The sequence below is a fragment of the Camelus ferus genome, chromosome 12 (genome assembly GCF_009834535.1).
Source record: "Camelus ferus isolate YT-003-E chromosome 12, BCGSAC_Cfer_1.0, whole genome shotgun sequence".
Classification (NCBI taxonomy): domain Eukaryota; kingdom Metazoa; phylum Chordata; class Mammalia; order Artiodactyla; family Camelidae; genus Camelus; species Camelus ferus.
Window position 1 is genome coordinate 2260622 of NC_045707.1, and position 19305 is coordinate 2279926.

At 46.6% G+C, this 19305-nt stretch overlaps 1 long non-coding RNA gene across 1 annotated transcript; it reads right to left on the reverse strand.

Annotated features, from left to right (window-relative positions):
- Positions 1-7031: 7031 nt before the first annotated feature.
- On the reverse strand, positions 7032-8941 carry LOC116667798. The gene is made up of 4 exons (XR_004324878.1): positions 8505-8941; positions 8151-8403; positions 7592-7719; positions 7032-7513 (listed from the first exon to the last, which is right to left on the reverse strand). It is a non-coding gene; the product is annotated as an uncharacterized LOC116667798 (long non-coding RNA).
- Positions 8942-19305: the final 10364 nt, after the last annotated feature.

A 19305-nucleotide genomic window follows, 5' to 3' on the forward strand; every position in this document is an offset into this window, starting at 1 on the left:
GGAAACCTTTTTCAGTAAATCCATCTCTAGATCCCGGACAGTAGCCAGGGGGCAGCAGTGAGAGACAAGTCCCAGGCTGTACTGAGTCATACAGTGGTTTTAATGAATATTTCCCACTTTCTAATGATGTTTATTGGCCATTATCTCTTAATGCCTGTTCATGCCTTTTGTTTGTCTTTCTATCAGGTTGTTTGTCTTTTTCTTAATGATTTGAAGAATGCTTTATATATTCCAGACATAAATCCTGTATTACTTACATGTTGAAAAAAATACTCATGTAGTCTGTGATTAGTTTGTTTTTTCCCCTCCGTTTATGACAGAAGTTCATCTTTTGATCTTTTACATCTTTTATGTAGTTAAATTTATTGATCTTTCTTCTTGAATGATTTGTGGTTTTATGTCTTAAGAAATCCTTCCCTGCCCCAAAATCATAGAGATAGTTTTCTGTAGTTTTCTTCTAAAAGTCTTAAAGTTTTGCCTTTCACATTACATCTGGCATTGATTTTGTTACAGTGTGAGGTAGGGATTTATTTTCGTGTTTTTTTCTTTGAGTACTTACCCCTTGTTTGCAGACCTGTTGGGAAATAGACTCACGCTGGAGAAACCAACCCAGAGCAGGCTGAGACACAGGGCTCCAGCAACGAGCTGTGAAGGAGAGGAATAAGACATAAGAAGAGGTCCTGATGTAAAGGCTAATGTAGGCATCTTTCCCCCACCCCAATACAAAAACAGTAGGTTTGACTAAGCCAGAAGTGGTCCTTAGGTGAGGCTGCAGGGAGGAAGGAGGACCTTGGTGAAGGATGGAAGGTCCACACAGGAAGAAGTATGGTTTCAGTAACCATGGTGACCCTACAGTAGCCTCTTAGACACTCAAGGTAGTGAATTGAGCTGTTTTCCAAAGGTGGCCAGGAGTCAGGCTGGACAGTGACTGGGGTCTGAGCAAAGACCACAGCCCTCTCCTGTCTGTTCCTGTCCTAGTTTAGCACTGCCTGGACTAACAGGTCCGTGGTCTTAACAAGAACCCCCATATTGCTCTGAGTCTGAGCTCACCTACGCTGCTTGGAGCCCCCCAGTCCTGGAGCAGTGCAGCTGGGAGAGAAGGATCTGATTACTGAGAAGGGGCCATCGGAAAAGATGGGAGGGGGCTCATCACTTGGCGCAGAAGGAAGCCCAGACCTCCCACTGCAAGTGGCACGGAATGTGAGCCCTGGGCCACACTCCTTGGACCTACTAGTGGTATGACCCGGGGGAACCAACTTCATCTCGGGGCTTCACTGTCAATGGGATTCTAATGGCAACCTACCCAAGCAATGTCATTGTAAGGCCTACAGATAATGAGGCAAACAGTTGATACTTAATACATGAGTGAAATCTATCATTTGCATGAAGCTGCAGAGCTGATAATCAAACCTGTGGCAATTTGTCCATAACTTTTTTTGTGACCTTATTTCCTGTAACTTTCTTCATTTCAGCTGCACTGGACCACTACCGCTGTGTGCTGCAACCATCTACTCTTGGGTCTGGTTAGATACATTCTGGCCCATCCATAGGATGGAATACCGTGTCACCCTTAAACAGAAGGGTGTACATTGGAACCAGCTGATAAAAAAGATGTCCAGATATGTTACTAATGGGATGAGACAAGGTGCAGAACCTTTGCAAAGTAGGATGCTCTGATGCCATATTTGCAAGGATATTGCTCAACACACATGCACACACATACGCCCCCCCAGACACGTACACACGCACGTGTGTGCTGGTATATGCATGTGTTATCTCCTGTAAGGATGCATGAGGAAGTGTTAACACAGATTCCTTTTTGGGAAAGGGCCCAGTGGAGCAGGCAGGTGTTTGGTTTTCTTCTTATTTGTTCTGTGCAATTGGCATTCCCTACCAACACGGATTCAGCGCAGTTCTGGGGCGGCCCTGGGTCACAGAGCTTCTTGTGGAGAATCTCCACCTCACGCCCCGCCACGCAGCAGGCTCCACCATCACCCTTGTGTTAAAGGTGATGGAATCGAGGCACAAAGAGGTCCCGTAACTTGCTTAAAGATACGGCAGGCAAGGAGTGGAGCTGGGATTCCAACTCAGGCGGTGAGGTTCCAGAGTCCCCACATTCACCTCCTAGGTGACGTTGTCTCTCAATGTAGTATTTTTTTTTTTATTGATTTCAAAAATTCAGTTTTCTATGTTACAGGCCACTTTTTTCTTTATATGCTTCCCATCCTGCCAACCCCCCACCAGAAACAACAAATGGCCTCTGATGAATTGTTCCAATATCTGTAATTCTTATTGTCCATTGGTTCCTTCCATCCCTCCCTGGCTACAGGCTGATTGGAGGCACAGGTGAGGGAAGAACATGACTTTGGGGGTCAGGTGATGCCCATTCTCACCCCAGCTCCTCATGAACTTCAGGATGACCTTGGCTGGGCCCCTTCCCACCCCCTGCCGTCAGCATCCCTCTGTAGTGCTGGGGTGATGCTGGAGCCCATGACCTCCACGGACCCTCCTGCTCAAGGATTCTCTGGCTTTCTCTGGTCTATTTTTGCCTGACACCTCTCCCAGGGGCCTGTGGGCCTGAGCTAATTTCCCTGGCTGGCCCTGGTCCAGGCAGCTCAGGTGGAGAGTGCCAAGCTAATGAGGCCAAGGTCATGGGCCAGCTAGCGGCTCTTGGAGGAACCTGTGGCTCTGCAGCTGGACTGCAGCTCTCCCGCCAGTCCCCAGGCTCGGGCACAGGGGAGGTGATGAGGGCAAAGCTGGCCTCATAGCCCAGGTCCCAGTTACCCTCTGTGACTGCAGCACAGCGTGTCCCCCAGTCACATGACAAGAGGGGAGTATGCAGGGAGTGGGGAGAGGAACAGATGGTTTCAAAGGTACATCCCCGCGCCTGCAAGCAGACCCACTCTGGCAAAGCCAGGAAGATGAAAAGCAGTTCTACTTCTTTCAAGCTAAAGCAAGGGAGCATGTCCACATCCTCCCAGGTCCCCCACTGTGTGCCTTCTCCTTCCTTCTGTATGAGTCACATCCAGGTCTCCTAATTCGGGGTGAAGTAGAGAACGGCTTCCTCTTCTACGTTATTACCTATCACAAGGGCAAGGGTTGCCTGTTTTGTTCAATGCTGCATTCCTGGCACCTAGATCAGTGCCTGGCATGCATACAGTAGGAGCAGAATAAATATCATTTGAGTGAACCAACTCACTTTTATCCAGGGAGAGGCGATGGACTGCCTTTGAAAGGACACAGTATCACCAATGAGTTCTATTTGATTTATTTTCAAATATTTCTGTCTCAAAGAGTCTATAGAAGCTTGGTGTTTATTTATTTATTTATCTTTTTAGAGGTGGTGCTGAGGATTGAACCCAGGACCTCATGCATGCTGAGCATGAGCTCTACCATTTGAGCTATACCCTCTCCTTAAAGCTTGGTGTTTAGAGAAAAACTATATGACAGCTCTAGGAAAAAAGAATAAATCCTTTCACAGTGTGCCACCACCCCCGAATTTGAACATTTTGCAAATTTGCATTTTCTTATGAAAGGTTTTTCAACTCAGTTCAGTGTCTATTATTCATTATTATGTTACATTATTAATTTTTTTTGAGTTCATACCATCAGCCAGGCTTTGGGCTAAGCACAAGACAAGGATTGATTTGTTTACTTTCCATAACGACTGGGTAAGATGGGCACTACAATTATTCCCATTTTATAGATGAGAAAACTGAGGCAGACAGTGGTCAAGTAATTTGCTCAAACTCACGAGAGTTGTGAGTTCCGGAGCCAGGAATCAAACTCCAGAGCCCACACTTCTAATCACAGCTACTGCTGCTCTTCGGGACTTTCTCTGCATGCAAGCATCTGTCTACGAGGCGCTGGCGATTTAACAATGAATGAGGCCTCCAGCAAGTGAGACTGGTACATCCACATGGTGGACTATTCAGCAATGACAGGGAAGGGGTGGTTGGTACACGCAGCAGACTTATGACCCTCCAAGAATTATGCTGAGTGTAAAAAGGCAAGCCCCCCAAATTCTCATACTGCATGATTCCATTTATATAGCATTCTCAAAAGGATAAAATTATAGAAAGGGAGAATAGAGTAGTAACACGGAAAACTACAGAGGGGTGAGGTGCGAGGGAAGAAGGCGTGGTTATAAAAAGGTAACATGAGGAATCCTTGGGGTGATGGAAATACTCTGTTATCCTGACTCCATCAATGTCAATATCCTGGTTGTGATATTGAAGAGGAGGCAAAAGAAGCAGCATTTGCTACAGTAAAATACAGCTAGCAGCCCAGAGCCGCAAAGTAGAGAACTGGCTTGTGTGTGAGCTAAACCTGTGTGTGTGTGTTTGCATGTATAGCATTTAAATGTTTACTTGCCAACGTTTAAAAATTTTGTAAGATGTTACCATTGAGGGATATTGGGTAAAGGGTACACAGGCTCTCTCTCAATTATGTTGCACAGAGGCAAGATAAAGAGTTTAATTTCAAAAAGAGAATGAGTGTTCCTGCCTGCAAGGAGCTCCTGTGCAGGGAGTGAGACCCTGCCCCAGGTGGCCAGGTCACTTCTGCACATCCTGGTGGGGTGACAGTTGTGATGGATCAGGGAGGCTTCCAAGGCAGCGACGGTGGAGCTGAGTCCTCAGATCTCAGCAGGTCAGAGGTGAGAGGAGGTGGGGGTCAGAGGCAGGTAGGGCAGTCTGAACAAGTGGGGTGCCAGGGTCTTCTTTCCCCAGAGTTACCTCTGGGCCCCCAAGATCTCAAACCATCCCATTGCAAAAACACATCATCCGGGCTCTTTCCCACCTGGTACATATACATTTTAAGGGACGGAGAAGTTATCACCTTAAATTTTTCCTTCAACCTTTGGTGCCTGCTGCTGCTTATTTGGAGAGACCTCAGTCACAGGTGGAAACGAAGGTTCCCTTGTCAAACATCGCACTAGAGAGCGAGCGTCTTTGTTCAGCCTGTCAGGATCATCCTTCACGTTCAATTTAGTAAAAAGGCAGATGGTAATGTTTTTCTAGTTAAGAGATCATTTCTTTTTTAAACGCATGGATTTTTTTTTCCTTGATAGGCCTAGTCCTGCCTTATATATAATAGCAACTCAGTGGTGGAAAGAGTGAGGATTTGGGGGTCAGAGGACCCTGCATTTGAAACTCAATTCTACCACTTACTAGCTGTGGTCTTGACCTTCATTCTCCCAGAGTCTCCGTCCCCCGATCTCTACAATGAGACTCATTATATTAAACAGGCCAGCAGTACTGAATCCATAGGGGGTTTATGAGGAAACAGTTGCCAAAGAACCTAGTATAAGGCCTGGTATACAGTAAGCACTCAGTAAATGATCCTCATTATTGCTAACAATAATTTGAGTTTATGTAAGAAATTAAAGGTGTCTACCTTCAACAGCACTATGAATCCAGAACTATGTACTATGTATCCAGTACTGAGTCCAGTACTGTGATTTCCAGTTTTGCTCGTGTCAGCCAGGATAGTTACGGTTATGCTGCAGTAACAAACAGCCCCCAAATCTCAGTGGTTTTCAAAAACAAAGTTTACTTCTTGCTCATGCTACATATCCACTGTGGGTCACGTGGAATTCCGCTCCTGCAGTCTTCCCTCCTGGACCCAGGAGAAGGGAGCAGTTGGTGGTTGGAACACTGCTGGTTGGTTGTCATGGTAGAGAAAAAGGGTCTTTTAATTAGCACTAAATGCTATGGCTTTGAAATGACACATATCATTTCCATTCAAAACTCATTGATCAGAACTGGTTACACATTCCTGCATCACCATAAAGAGGACAGGAAGTATAAATCTACCCTGTGTCTGGAAGGCATGGGGAAAAAGTCACAAAAATGTAGTGAATGGCCCTACTGATAACCAGTGCTTTTGAGAACCCCTGCCCTGCCCAGAGGGATGGCTGGACAGTGGGAGGGAGGCAGGGGATGGGAGGGGTAGGGGAAGGAGGAATACAGAGAGGGGCCCCATATGGAGTGTGTGCCCAGGTCTATGTGCAAGGCTGAGGCCAGAGGAGCTCTGGGTGCCTTCCTCATCTGGACTGGACCCAAACAGAACCTGGCCCTTCTATTCTGGCAGCCAACAAGCCAGCCCTGCCAGGAGATGTGCGTCCCACGCTCTCGAGCTCCACGTATATAACCTGTCTCCCTAGCCCTCCAGTTGGTGGGCAACACAGAGTCACAAAGCAGTATTTCTCTGGCTCCATCCCTCCTGCTTTGCTGGATTCCAGGACTTATTTGATGCTTCTAAAAGTTTGGGGAGCCCCCAGGCAGTGTTTCTGACGTGCTCCCACCCTGGTGCCTCTCCGGTTACTGCTGACGCGGCAAAAGTAGCCTCTGCCGACTTTGTCCTCCGAGGTCCCCTGGGGCTGCAGACACGAGGCTCCAACAGCAGCAGTGTCTGTGCCAACAGTGCCACCTCCTGTCCCTTCGGAGACTGCTGGCAATGTCCAGTGCTCACAGTGCCCCATCTCACGCTGCAGCCCTTACAGAAGGTTCAGCGTGAGACCTGGCACAGGGACGCTTGAGTGGCCAGCACTGCAGACCCATTAGTTTCCTTTCTGACCCACGCTGGCCGTCTTCCAGATTCTGGATTTCAGGTCTACTTTTGACCTTCCTCCCACCTTAGAAGTTGCAGGGCCTCTGCCTGGAAACCTCTTACCACCACTTTCCTTTCCGTCCTCCTCATCCCTTGTTCATCCTTCATAGATGAGCTCAAATGCCACTTCTTCAAGGAAGCCTTCCTTGATTCCTCAAACTAAGTGAAGTCCCCCAATGTAAGATCTCTCCTTTTTTTTAATTCATTAAAAAATTTTTATTTGTTTCCATTTTTTAAAACATTGCAGTATAGTTGATTTATAATATTGTATTAGTTTCTGGTGGTCAGCATAGTGATTCAGTTATACATATAAATATACACATATTCCTTTTCATATTCTTTTTCATTACAGGTTACTACAAGCCATTGAATATAGTTCCTGTGGTCCTTGTTTATCTATTCTGTACATGGTAGTTTGTATAAGATCTCTCCCTTTGATGTTGGATTGGCCAGTAATGACAGAGGTTCCAGAAGAAGAGACATCGCTGGTCAAAAGCATTTCCAAACAGCAAATACATTCTTCATACTCCTTATGAGACTTGACACTGCACCGGTGACAGGCTGCTCACACATCCTTTGTGATCTTCAGGGAAGAGATGCAGTTTTGTCAGATGCCTTGGCCTTGGTGAGATGCTACTGTGGGTTTCGAGTTTGCCCCAACACGCTGATGTAGGTAAATGAACATGTTGACTTGAGTGGCTGGAAAAGGAAACTTCTTTGCTCTCCGTTTGCCCCGGGTGACTCACATCTTCCTTGTCAAGGAGAGCAGATGTTTCCTTGCCAGTGGGGATCTGGTCCTCGCTGGAGGCCAGGGAAGGCAATCCCAATGCTCTGGCCGGGGCATTTTCCCGATGCCCATGGTCCCCACAAAGTTGATTGTCAATCCAGCATTGCTCTTAACCTAGTTTTAAAAATTGAAGAAACTCAGTAACAGTACGCGCATTCAGGCATAGGTAGGTAAATTAGGATCTGTCCTTACCAGGAAATACTGGTGTTTGGGGGAAAAGCACATATGCCACAGCTGCTGCCTTCTGGGGTCACCTGGCCACGGCCCAAGTGGTCCAGGAACCCATGTGGAGCCTGGAGAACTCTATCTTCCTCGTCCCGCTTCATGGGCATGGGGATACAGAAAAAGCAGTCAGACGAGGTTTGAATCCAGGCTCTGCTACCTTGGACCAGTTACCTGTACATCCTGTGCCTCAGTGTCCCCATTTGTCAAATGGGGACAATAATCCTCTTTTCAAAGTGTTATTTTGAGGATGAGGTGAAAGGAAGGCCATGCTCCTCCTCTCACTACCCGCCCGCCCCAACCTCCAGATCACTGACGAATGAGGCCCGGCTGATCTCAGCTTTGTAGATGCCAATCCCCAGTCCCAGGACCCGAGTTATAACCATGCCCTCCCTCTAGTATCCAAAATACACCCAGAAGGAAAACTGAGATCACACAGATGTAAGAGATGCCCAGTGATACAGAATGTGACTTTTGTTGTTTGGGTTGTTTTGTTTATTTGTTTGTTTGTTTGTTTTTATGCAAATACCTCTAGTAGAATGATGTCAGTATAATTCGGTTTTCCCAGCACATTCAAGTTTTGAAGCAAATCTGGGGCAAGTGTTCGCACAGACAAGCAGAAAGACTTGGCAAAAGCTGCTGACCCTCAGGACACACAGAAACACCTTCTCCTCCTGTCACCCCGAAGACCTGATCGCTTCCGGCTGCCCACTTCTGGGCAAGTCACGGCTGATTGAATGGCTCCAGAACCTCATATCAGGAAGCTGCGAAGTCATTCCTCGCTATATTCAAATAATGGGTTAATTGAGAAGGCTACACCCAGGATCTGATGTTAATTTTGACAGAAGTAGTCTCCAGTAAAAGCAAATTCACCAGTACTTACATTCTGAAGTTAAGATCAGGAACCTCAGGGGCATAAGGCTGCAAAGCGTTGATGGGTTGGTGGAGGTTTAACTGGGGAGGAATTTCTATCAGGATCATGATGGCTCTGGTTAAGGTTCTAGTTGCAAAGTTTCACAGGTTTGGAGGGGCCTTGCCCAGCCCAGCTTTCTCATACGCCCTGTTGGTTGTGGTGCAGGAGCAGCAGAGCAGAAGGCTTCAGGAGCGCACACTGGGAGTCAGATCAGAGACAGCTGTGCTGATTGTTGTGTTGAACGACCTTTACCTACCTGACCGCCTCCCGGTGTTTGCTCTTCCCGTTCCCACCACCAGGAACACTTGATTCCATCATCTGGCAAGATTTAGGCATCCTCCAAAGCCCAAAGCAGGCCAAACCTCCTTAAAGAAATCTTCCAGAGTCCTCCCTGGCAGGGTTGACTGTTACCAGCTCCGTGCTTCGATGGTACCCAAGGGTGCTTAAACCTAGCCACACGCCCTCTTTCTTGGTCTGTCTCCTTCTACTGGACTCTGATAACTAGACTGTGGCTTTCCCAAGTGCATCTATGTCCCCAGTGTCTTGTACATGACCCAGGCTTGAGTGGACAGAGGCAAATTGCTTTTTGAATAAAAGTAGACATGAAAAAGCAGGGGTTGGTGGACAGAGATGCTTGGATGGACACAGAAGGCTCTGGGAGCCTGTTTTCAGGAAACCTGGATTTTTCTGTAGCAGTTTATCTCTGCTTGACTACACATCCTCTCTCTGGAAACAGAGGAAGCTGAGGGAGTGGCAAGTATTAAACTCAGACGGGACCGAGGGAGGAAAGTAAATTCTGTTTCCTGCCTGGTGGCTGTGGAGAACAGCGATCCACTATTGAAGGCTTGTTATGCTGAGGTCTTTACAAGCAGTTACAGACTTAATTCTCACATCCATTCCAGGAGGGAGGTACATCTTTTATAGACCAAGAAGTCAAGGTTCAGAGAGGAAAACAACTTACCTGAGATCTCAGGGATAGAAAGAAAAATAGAAGCCCAGGTCTGACTCCAAAGCTGAAGATCTTAAGCATTCTGATTTACCTCCAAGGGGAAGCAGATGGGAGTGGGGCAGGAACACACAGGTCCTGGTTCACCCTTCCTCTAAGGGCCTGATTCCCTGGGATAAACGTCATGGGGCATCCTGGACTCTTAGAGCCTGTGGAGGGACAGACGGAGGGATGGGTATGATTCTACCAGACAGGCACTCTCCAATTGGCAATTCATTTACTTTTTCCTCATGTGCTGGTTCTTCTGAGGCACAGAATTGTTATTTCATCATGTAGGTAGGGAAATGGAGGCAAAGGTGGGGACAATGGCTTGTTCAATATCACACAGCAAGTCAGCAAATGAACTAAGGCTCAAAAATAATTTCAGTTATGGGGGAAAGGTATAGCTTAGTGGTAGAGTACATGTTTAGCATGCATGAGGCCCTAGGTTCAATCCTGAATACTTCCATTAATAATTAATTAATTAATTAATTAATTAATTAATTAATTAAATCTAATTATACCCACCCAATTTTTTTCAGTTAAGCTCCTAACAACAGGCTCTCCTGCAGATGACAACCACACACTCTAGACAATGTACAAAACAACCACTTCTGGGCTCAGAAGAAGGAACAGAAGCAGGAAGATGCTGAGAGAAGTCAAAATATGGATTCAGTGATGGGCAGAGAATGAGTTCACCATATTTTGCAGCTTTCTCTGGAAGGCAGCCGCAGTCATAGCACAGCTTGAAGTGACTGAAACTCTGATGGAAACCCTGCCATCTTTCTGGCCTGAAAAAACCAGAGGACAGAGCTGAGGGCAGCCAGGGAGAGGGAAGAGAAAGGGTTAAAGGAGAGAGTCAAAGAAGGGACGCTCCAAATTCCATGCATAATCTCTAGCGCAGTGTCTGATGGATCCTAACCGTACATGCATTAAACAGACTAAAAGAAGTCTGAAATGAGATGTTACCTGCTTCCCATCACAGACAAGACAGATTTGCAATTTAAGTCTAACCAAGTGAATTGCCTGCCAGAGGGGGGAAAAATCAACCTTTTTGGAGGAATAGAAAAGAATCCACAGTCTCTTCAACATAACACTCATAATGTCCAGGACATGATAAAAATTTACTTGACATAGAACAAAGAAGATGTATCCAATTCTCAAAAGGAAAGACAACCAAAAGAGGTCAGTCCTCAATGATCCAGATGTGGGAACTAATAGGCAAAAATTTAGAGACAATTATTATAACCATGCTTGATGAGATAAGGAAAAATATCACATGTGTGAAAAGATAGGAATCTAAGCAGAGGAACAGGAAATACAAAAAAAAAAAAGCAAAAATTTTAGAACTGAAATACACAGTTCTAGATAGATATTTAGAAATTATCCAATCTAAGGAAACAAGAGAAAAAACATTGTAAAAATAGACAGTCTCAAGGGCCTGTGGGAAAATATCAAAAAGTCTGAAGGTAATGGGTAGTTGGAGAATTGAGATCCCAGGAAGAGAGAAGAGATAACAGAGTGGGAAAGAAATATTTGAAGAAATAATGGCTGAAAACTTCTCAAATTTGGTAAAAAAAAAAAAAAAGATAAATTTACATGTTCAAGAAGTTTTGTGAACCCCAAACAGACTACAAGACAATTCTACTTAAGCCTGAGGTAGTAGAACTGCTGAAAACCAAAGACAAAGAGAAAATCTTGAAAGTAGATAAATAAAATAACATATTTCAGTACAAGGAACAATGATTCAAACAGCAGAGAACTTTGTATCAGACACTGTGGAGATCAAGAGATGCTGGAACCACACCTTTAAAGGGCTGAAAGAAAAGGCTGTGAACCTAGAATTCTATACCCAGAAAAGATATCTTTCAAAAAATGAAAGCAAAATGCAGGCATTTCTAGAAAAGGAAAGCTAAAAGAGTTCATTGAACATGGAGAGGCCATGGCTGGTAGTCTTCATCCCACGTGTGCTCTGTATCTGAACTCTGAACTCCAGGCAGGACAGAACCCTGTCTCATCTTTATGTCTCCAGAATCTCACAAGTGCTAGACACAGAGGAGGGGAGGGGGTGTCAATGAGCGTTTGATGAGTGAAAGGTGTAATGGATGGATGGATGGATGGATGGATGGATGGATGGATGGATAGTTGGATGGATGAAGGAGCTCCCTTCCAGATCCATTTCTCCACCCCCATTCTGTGGTCTCCTGCCAACACTGACTCTAAAGCTCACCCTTCCTTAAGTTCTTTTAGGGGCAATGCTTCTCCTAGTTCTGTCACTTGCTAGACTTCCACTCACATCTTAGGGACAGATGTGGCTGTGGGAGAGCTAGAGTCCAGTGGGACATCATTTAAATATTCCTTAGAGTGGAGGTTCTGGCAGGCTGGACGAACATGGAGAGAATTCAGAAAAGACTGAAGCAATGGACTTGTCGCATTCAAACTCTAGCTAGAACAAACCGAAATGGGGCAGGCTGCACCCCCAGCCAGGAGACCAATGCGTCCCTTTGGCTGCTCTTTCCCAAAGCCATATTTACCCAGGCCTTTGAGCATTCAGGCCTCGGGGGAACTTGTGTGGCATCTGTGGCAGGAGGAACATTCCTTCCTCAGCCCATCTATGCGGCGGGGAGATTAGCCTCTGATGGCTGTCTGCCTTGGTCTCTCCCCACCTCATTTCATGCAGGTCCTGCTTCTGCTCCTTCTAGAGCTTGCATGGGGTTAACACTGTTTTCTGGATCAGAGCACCTTCCTTCTTTGCCTTTTATTTCTACTTTTTGGTATAGCCATCAGCTTCCGGATATCCAGCCCTGGAGCCCATCTTGCAGGGCCCACCATACTGAGAGAAAGAAAGGCACAAAGTTCTGGGTCTGCCAGAGGCTTCCATTGTGGAAACTCCTCCAGCCCTCCTCACTGCCTGGAGTGGGGTGTTTCCATCGGGGAGGCCTTCTCCCACCAGCCTAACATCTAACTTTAACCCAAATGCCACCCCTGATTCCCATGCCCGGGCCCCTTGAGTGCATCCCATCTTCTTGGACCTTTTTCCCTCCAAGTCCCCTCCTAGTGTCCTCCTGCATGTGCATCTCAAGGTAAAGGCCAGTCTTACATCCCTGTTTGAATCTTTTCCACCAGGAAATTCATGGATTAACTTCTGAAAGACTCCCTTCAACTCTCCCTACTCAAATCTGCTCAGAGCTTAGCTCTCCCTCTGTGGTTCCTGCCAAAGCCTATCTATGACCTTCAGAAAATGACCTTTGATCATTTCCTCCAGCCCTGCAACCATTTAGTGAGGGTTAAGTGTATCCTTCATTCTCTTTGAGCCCTGCCCCTCCCAAGACTGACAGCAATACAACACCCCTGTCTTTCCAGATCCCAGCTCCAGGGCAGTAGGAGGAGGATGGCTCAAGTTTTGCCCAGGACATCTATCCATTGAAATCTGCATGCCTCAGACTTTTTTTCTGAGGGAATTTCCTGTTTCTCCAGTTCAATCAACACATGCCATTTTTATGTACTCCCAACCTTCCTGTTCTGATAGCAAATCCAAACCCTATCTCTTAAACCAGTCCCATTCCTTCCTGATATTCTGAGCAACCACATTCCTAGATATGGGCGTTTTACATCCTTCTTAGCTGCTGGCTTTTTAATAATCCCACTGAGATTTTTCTCTCCCTGAAGGATGATGGGGCTGGCACAGAGTCTGAACGACTAGGGCCCTCATCCCTCTGGTCTGTTTCCTGATACCACCCACCTGTCCCTGCAGTCCACTGTGACAGAGGCCAACAGCAGGGACTACCCAGATCCATGTCCACCTGTGTGGTGGGGGAGGGGAGACTCCAGGGTCCCTCGGTCTTCAATCTACAAGGCTGGCCCCACCCCTGTCCCTTCCTTAATGGAAGAGGATCTTCAAACAAGACAAAGAACAGAGTCGGGGTGGCTGGACTATTGCAACACAAACCACCTGAAGGCCCCAAACCTCATCTGAGTGCCCGCCAGCTCTTGGGGAACACAGCAGAAGTTTTGCTGGTCACAGTCGTGGTCTGTAACAGGGTGGATAAAGGGTGGAGACAAGAAAAGCAAGGCATAGAGCCAAGAATTGTTCCACTTTCCACAGAGAAACAGCCTGAATAACAATGCTACTTGTTTTGTGGTATTGAATAGATCCTTAAATAGAATGGACAAATCTCCTTTTGCTATAATCAGATACCTGCCTTGGCCTCAGTCCCAGCCACGCAGCTTCCCTGTGAGCCCTGGAATTCCCACATTGTCCCTTGGTCCCAGCCCATGGTGGGCATCTTCTCAGCCTCAGGTGTGCTCCAATCTGCAGGGTAGGGGTGGGGTTCTGGGTACAGCTTGTTCCTTGAATTCTTCCAGGCACCCCTCCTTCCTTCCTTGATTTCCTGTTGTGGTCATCAAGCACACAAGAGCAGTGGGCTCATGGAAAGAAATTAAGGGGAATTATTCATGGTTACTAATATCCAACCAATTCTTGTCTTCCAATCCCAGTGCAGAAATTCTCTGGTAATTATTCTTGGAGTGAGAACCAGGCCTGGAAGCAGGTGGAACTCTTCTCCTTCTCCTGGAGCTAATGGCTGGGCCAGGGGAGCCATATGACAATCACTTATCCCACCAGCTGCATGACAGTGATGGCCAACGAGATCCCCACCCCACCACTGCCAGATGCCAGCAGAGAACTGAAACAGGGAAGGATGAATGGGAGCCAGAGAGGAACTGGGAGGAAGGGAAATCTGGTGGGGTCTAGGGAAGAAAGAAGGAAGAGGGAATCACATGAATCGCTGGTGGGGAAGGGGAGAGCCTTGATCTGTGGGTGCCTCCATGAGGTGGGGAGTGAGGAGGAAGCCTGACGCTTTTAAGGCTCAGCACCCCTGCCCACTAGTAACACAGCCATCCGTCACTTCAGGGGCCTGCCCTACTCCCTTAAGGGGATACTTACTTGTGAGGGAGGAGGGCAGAAGGTGGAGGTTCTGCTCCCCTACTGCCCCGCAGGGTGAGACGGGAGCTTCTGCAAAGGCCTAATTGGGGTGCCCACCTGCTCAGGACAATGCCTCCTGCCTCTCTGGACATTTACCTCTCTGTCCCGTAGCCATGGAGGGTGGCTCTAAGGCCCCCTTGAGCCAATCAGAATCTCTCCCCAGGAAATCAGAAAACCTGGACGAAAATCCTCAGAGACAGAAGCTGCGGAGCTGAGGCCGGGAGGGAACCACATCTCTTCTGCTGGGATCACTAAGGCTTTCTGGGCTCCTGCTCTTCCCAAAGCCTGCTTCTGAAGTTGTGTATGTGTGTCTATGTGTGTCTGAAACTATGTATGTCTGTGTCTGTGAATTTCTTTAATTCTGTGAACATTCTGGATCATTCCAGTAAATACCTCTGTTCTTGAGTTAGCCAGAAGTTACTTTGTTTTTGTTCTTGCATTTGACTTTGTCTTTATTTTACTTGGTTGCTATTGTTTTGCTTGCAACCAAAGAATCTTGGCTGACACATAAATGGGTACCCAAGAGTTGGTGGCAGCCCACAGACCCTCAGGAGGGCTGGCATGTTTGGAATTGGTTTTCTGGCTGAGAGGGGTTGGGGGACCAGGACATGGGGAAGCCCCTCCCGTCTGTATTCTGGGAGGCAGCCGCTGTCAGTGTGGAAGGGACCAGAAAGGCTGGGATCTGGAGGAGGACAGTCGCTTCTGATGCTTCAAACACTCGGATGACATCTTGAAGCTTCTCCTCAAGGCATCAAATAAATTCTAGCTGTTTATGTTTTCAGCTGGAAAACTGTCCTATAAGAACTAAACTCAGAGATGGATTCTGGAGGTTTCTGATTCACGTGATGAATTCAATCCTCACTAGATCTTTGCAGTGATAATTAAGGCACAGATGGGGATGAGCTGCATGCTAATTTCCTGTGGCTGCTGTAACAAATAACCACACATTCAATGGCTTAAAACAACCCAGGTTTATTCTCTTACAGTTAAGAAGCGCAGATGTCTTAAAATCGAAGCGTAGGAGGCTGCATTCCTTTTGGAAGCTCTGAGAGAGAATGCATTTCCTTACCTCTTCCAGCTTCCAGAGCTACTTACATTCCTTGGCTCCCGGCCCCTTCCTCCATCTTCAAAGCCAGCAGCATAGCATCTTCCGATCTCTTTCTATCATCACGTCTCCCTTTCTTTCTTCTGACCCTCTCACATCCCTCTTATCAGGACATTCGTGATTATATTGGATCCACCCCAATTATCCCAGATAATTTCCCTGTCTCAAGATCCTTACCTGAATCTCATATTCAAAGTCCCTTTTATTAGGTAAATGAACATATTCCTAGGTTCCAAGGATTAGGACACAGGCATCTTTGGTGGGGGAGGGGAAACTATTCAGCCTACCCCTAGTTGCATCCAGAAAATTGCCATAGGGACACCTGAAGGGACTTCAAGGATCCCAGGTACAATCCATATCTAAGGGCACTTTGACACCCATTTGCCTGGACCCCATTCTCTGGTGTAGGGCAGCCAACACTTGAAGTCAGCCTGGCCCCCAAGGGTGAAAGGCAGAATAGGAAAGAAAAGAGACACCAAAGTCAGAGAACGAATGAACTATGAAAGCTCTACAGGTCTGGAGAGAATGTGTAGGGTGGAGTCAAATGAGTTCCCAGAGGAAGGCGGAATGGAATTCTGTCTTCGTTACCATGTCGGTCCCCCGCTGACCCTGGGTACCCCTGCAGAGGGCTGTGATCCTAACCACACCTAGGGCTGATCTACCTTAACCATATGCTGAGCACCTCTTGGTGATACTGAAAGTCAGGAAGCACTTGGCATTGAGAAGAAGGAGGAATCCAAGAGTGCAGGAACTGGAGGATTAGAGTTGATCTCTCGTGGATTTCCCACGTGCACTGTGTTTCCTGCCAGGGCCCAGGAGACCCCCTCTCCTCTGACCCCAGGAAGAAATGGATGATTTAGGAGCTCTCTAGATGGGGGTGGGGTGGAGCTGGGACCCTGATCTCTGTAGATCAAGAAATTCCAAGAGGTCAACCCTGAGGGAGACAATTCACAGCAGAAGAAGAGAGAGCGTGGGTGTTGTGTCAGGCAGCCAGGAGGGCAGGTGATCAGGGCTCAGGTGAGACATGCAGAGCTTCCCAGCAATAGAACTGAGGGATGGTCCACTTTCTTTGTAAGACCCAAAATCTGGTGAGCCAAGAGCAGACATGGGTCAGTGTGCTGGATGGGCTCTGCTTATCACCGAATTCTCAGACCCAAGTCATAGGATGGACCAGAGACCTTGAAGGAAAGGGTGGCCAGGAGTCAGAAAGGGCCTGTCATACACCGTGTGATCACTCCTCCTACCTGCTCGCCATGGCCTGGGAGCATCCCCTTAGGGAACAGTGCTGGTTAAAAGAAACACAACCAACCTGGACTGTTGGTACTGGCTCCAACTTCACGCTAACTTCTGGGACCCAGAACAACCCAGAATGACCCAGACCATGGTCTTTTGGACAGAGGGGATGCTTACAGTGGTTGGTAATAAATGCATGTCTGATATGAATTCACCCCACAATAGGTCCACGGGGACCCTCTTCTCACCTGGTCACCATTTTCTAAGCTCCTGAGTATATAATTGGAATGGGTACTCTTGGAAGCTAGGGATTGTTTATCCAAACCCATGAATGAGGGCTATTACAGTGAGATAAACCAATGCAAGCCATTGGGTTTTTACATCTCTATCAAAATACTTAAATCAAAATCCACACCAAATTCTTGGAGGAATTACAGAGATAGTCGCCATCATCAAGGCTTAAAGGAAGCAAGAGTAGTGATTCCACTGACACACATATTCATTCACCTCTCCAGTTTGTCCAGTGCCAACCAGTGATGTGTCTTGGGAAACAATGGTGGGAGTTCATAAACCTAATTAGGTGGAAACCCTAATGGAAGTGGACATTCCTAAGATGTTCTGTTAATGTTAATAAAGGACATAAATACAGGCTCCAATTCTTGGATGTATCAGTCTTCTTAGATGCAAACAGAGATACCAATTCTGCTTTCTCAATTTAAAAAAAAAAAGGAAATTTATTGGAATATTACCCCTAATCAGTAGGAGGCTGGAGTCCAGACTTGGAAAACACTGTAAATCAAGGCACCATGATGGCGTTAAAGGTAGAGAGCAAGAGAGTCATCTTCTGTCAAGAACAGCAGGGTCAAGGCACTGCCTCTGCCTCTGCAGCCTTCAGGTACCACCCCCAGCGGTGCTAGTGGTGGGCACTCCCGTTCCTGCTCCCATTCCCTCCTGAGCAGTCTTGCTGATGACACTGAGAATTGGCTCTAAGCGCCCTAGGTCTTTGCCTCGCTTGCTCCGTATTCTGGACCCCATGAGGAAGCAGCTAGTCAGTCAAACCTAGGTCTTGAGTATGAGCCCTGGACGCTAGGGGGCAGGAGAGAAAAGGGGAATCTGGTCTCTCTGGCTTCCACATAGAGAGGGTGTTGTGACCACATATGGCGGAAAACCCCCCAACTAGGAAGAAGACAGTAGATGCTGAATGGGGAGAAGAGAATTGTTCCCCGTGAAACAAGTCCATTACCTCCAGGGGCCTCAAAAGTTGACCTCTTTCATTGTAGGAGGTAGAAACCTAACTCCAAATTGCAAAAATGAGCGACATCACTGAAAAATCCAGAAAGGCCAAGTCCTGGTGCTTAAACCGAATTATCAGTACTCAGACTCTCTCAAATTTTGCTGGGCTTTCTGCCTAGCACAGTGGCTCCAGCCAAAGCTGGACTGCTGTGGAATACCTCTTTTTTTTTTCTTAAATTGAGTTATAGTCAGTTTACAATGTTGTGTCAATTTCTGCTGTACAGAACAATTTTTCAGTCACGCACGAGTATACATTATTTACTTTCATATTCTTTTTCACCGTGAGCTACTATAAGATCTTGACTATACTCCCCTGTGCTATACAGTATAAATTTCTTTATCTATTCTATATATACCTGTCAGTATCTATAAATATCAAACTCCCAGCCTGTCCCTCCCACTCCCCGAACAACCACAAGTTTGTATTCTATGTCTATGAGTCTGTTTCTGTTATATTTAAGTACATTTATCTTCTTCTTTTTTTGTTTTAAATACCACATATGAGTGATATGATATGGTATTTTTCTTTCTCTTTCTGGCTAATTTCACTTAGAATGACATTCTCCAGGGACATCCATGTTGCTGTAAATGGCACTATGTTGTCATTTTTTTATGGCTGAATAACATTCCATTATATAAATATACCACAATTTCCTTATCCAGTCATCTGTTGATGGACATTTAAGTTGTTTCCATGTCTTGGCTACTGTAAATAGTGCTGCTATGAACATTGGGGTTCAGGTGTCTTTTTGAATTAGAATTCCTTCTGGATATATGCCCAGGAGTGGGATTGCTGGGGAACATCTCTTAAGGGTATTCCCCCAAAACAACAGGGACCATCTTGTAGAATGCTCACCAGAAGATCTCCAAATCAAAGAGAAATAATAGTCAATGATGATACCCTTTGTGGCTGCAAATCTCCTCCCTTTTCCAGGCAGCCTAGCACTTTCAAAATTGGCTCTATAAACAAATTGACTGGTAGGGAAGTTACATTTACCCATACAAGATGGACTGTCCATCATCAAGGTTGACTGGATGGGAGCGTGGGAGCCCAGCAGGCAAGCAGGAGGAGTGACGGAGGACTTGCTCCCTGTGATCCTGGAAGACAGGCTCCTAGGGAAGGGCAGTCACGTACAGTGCCCAGGAGAGCCTGACAATCAACAAAGAAAGG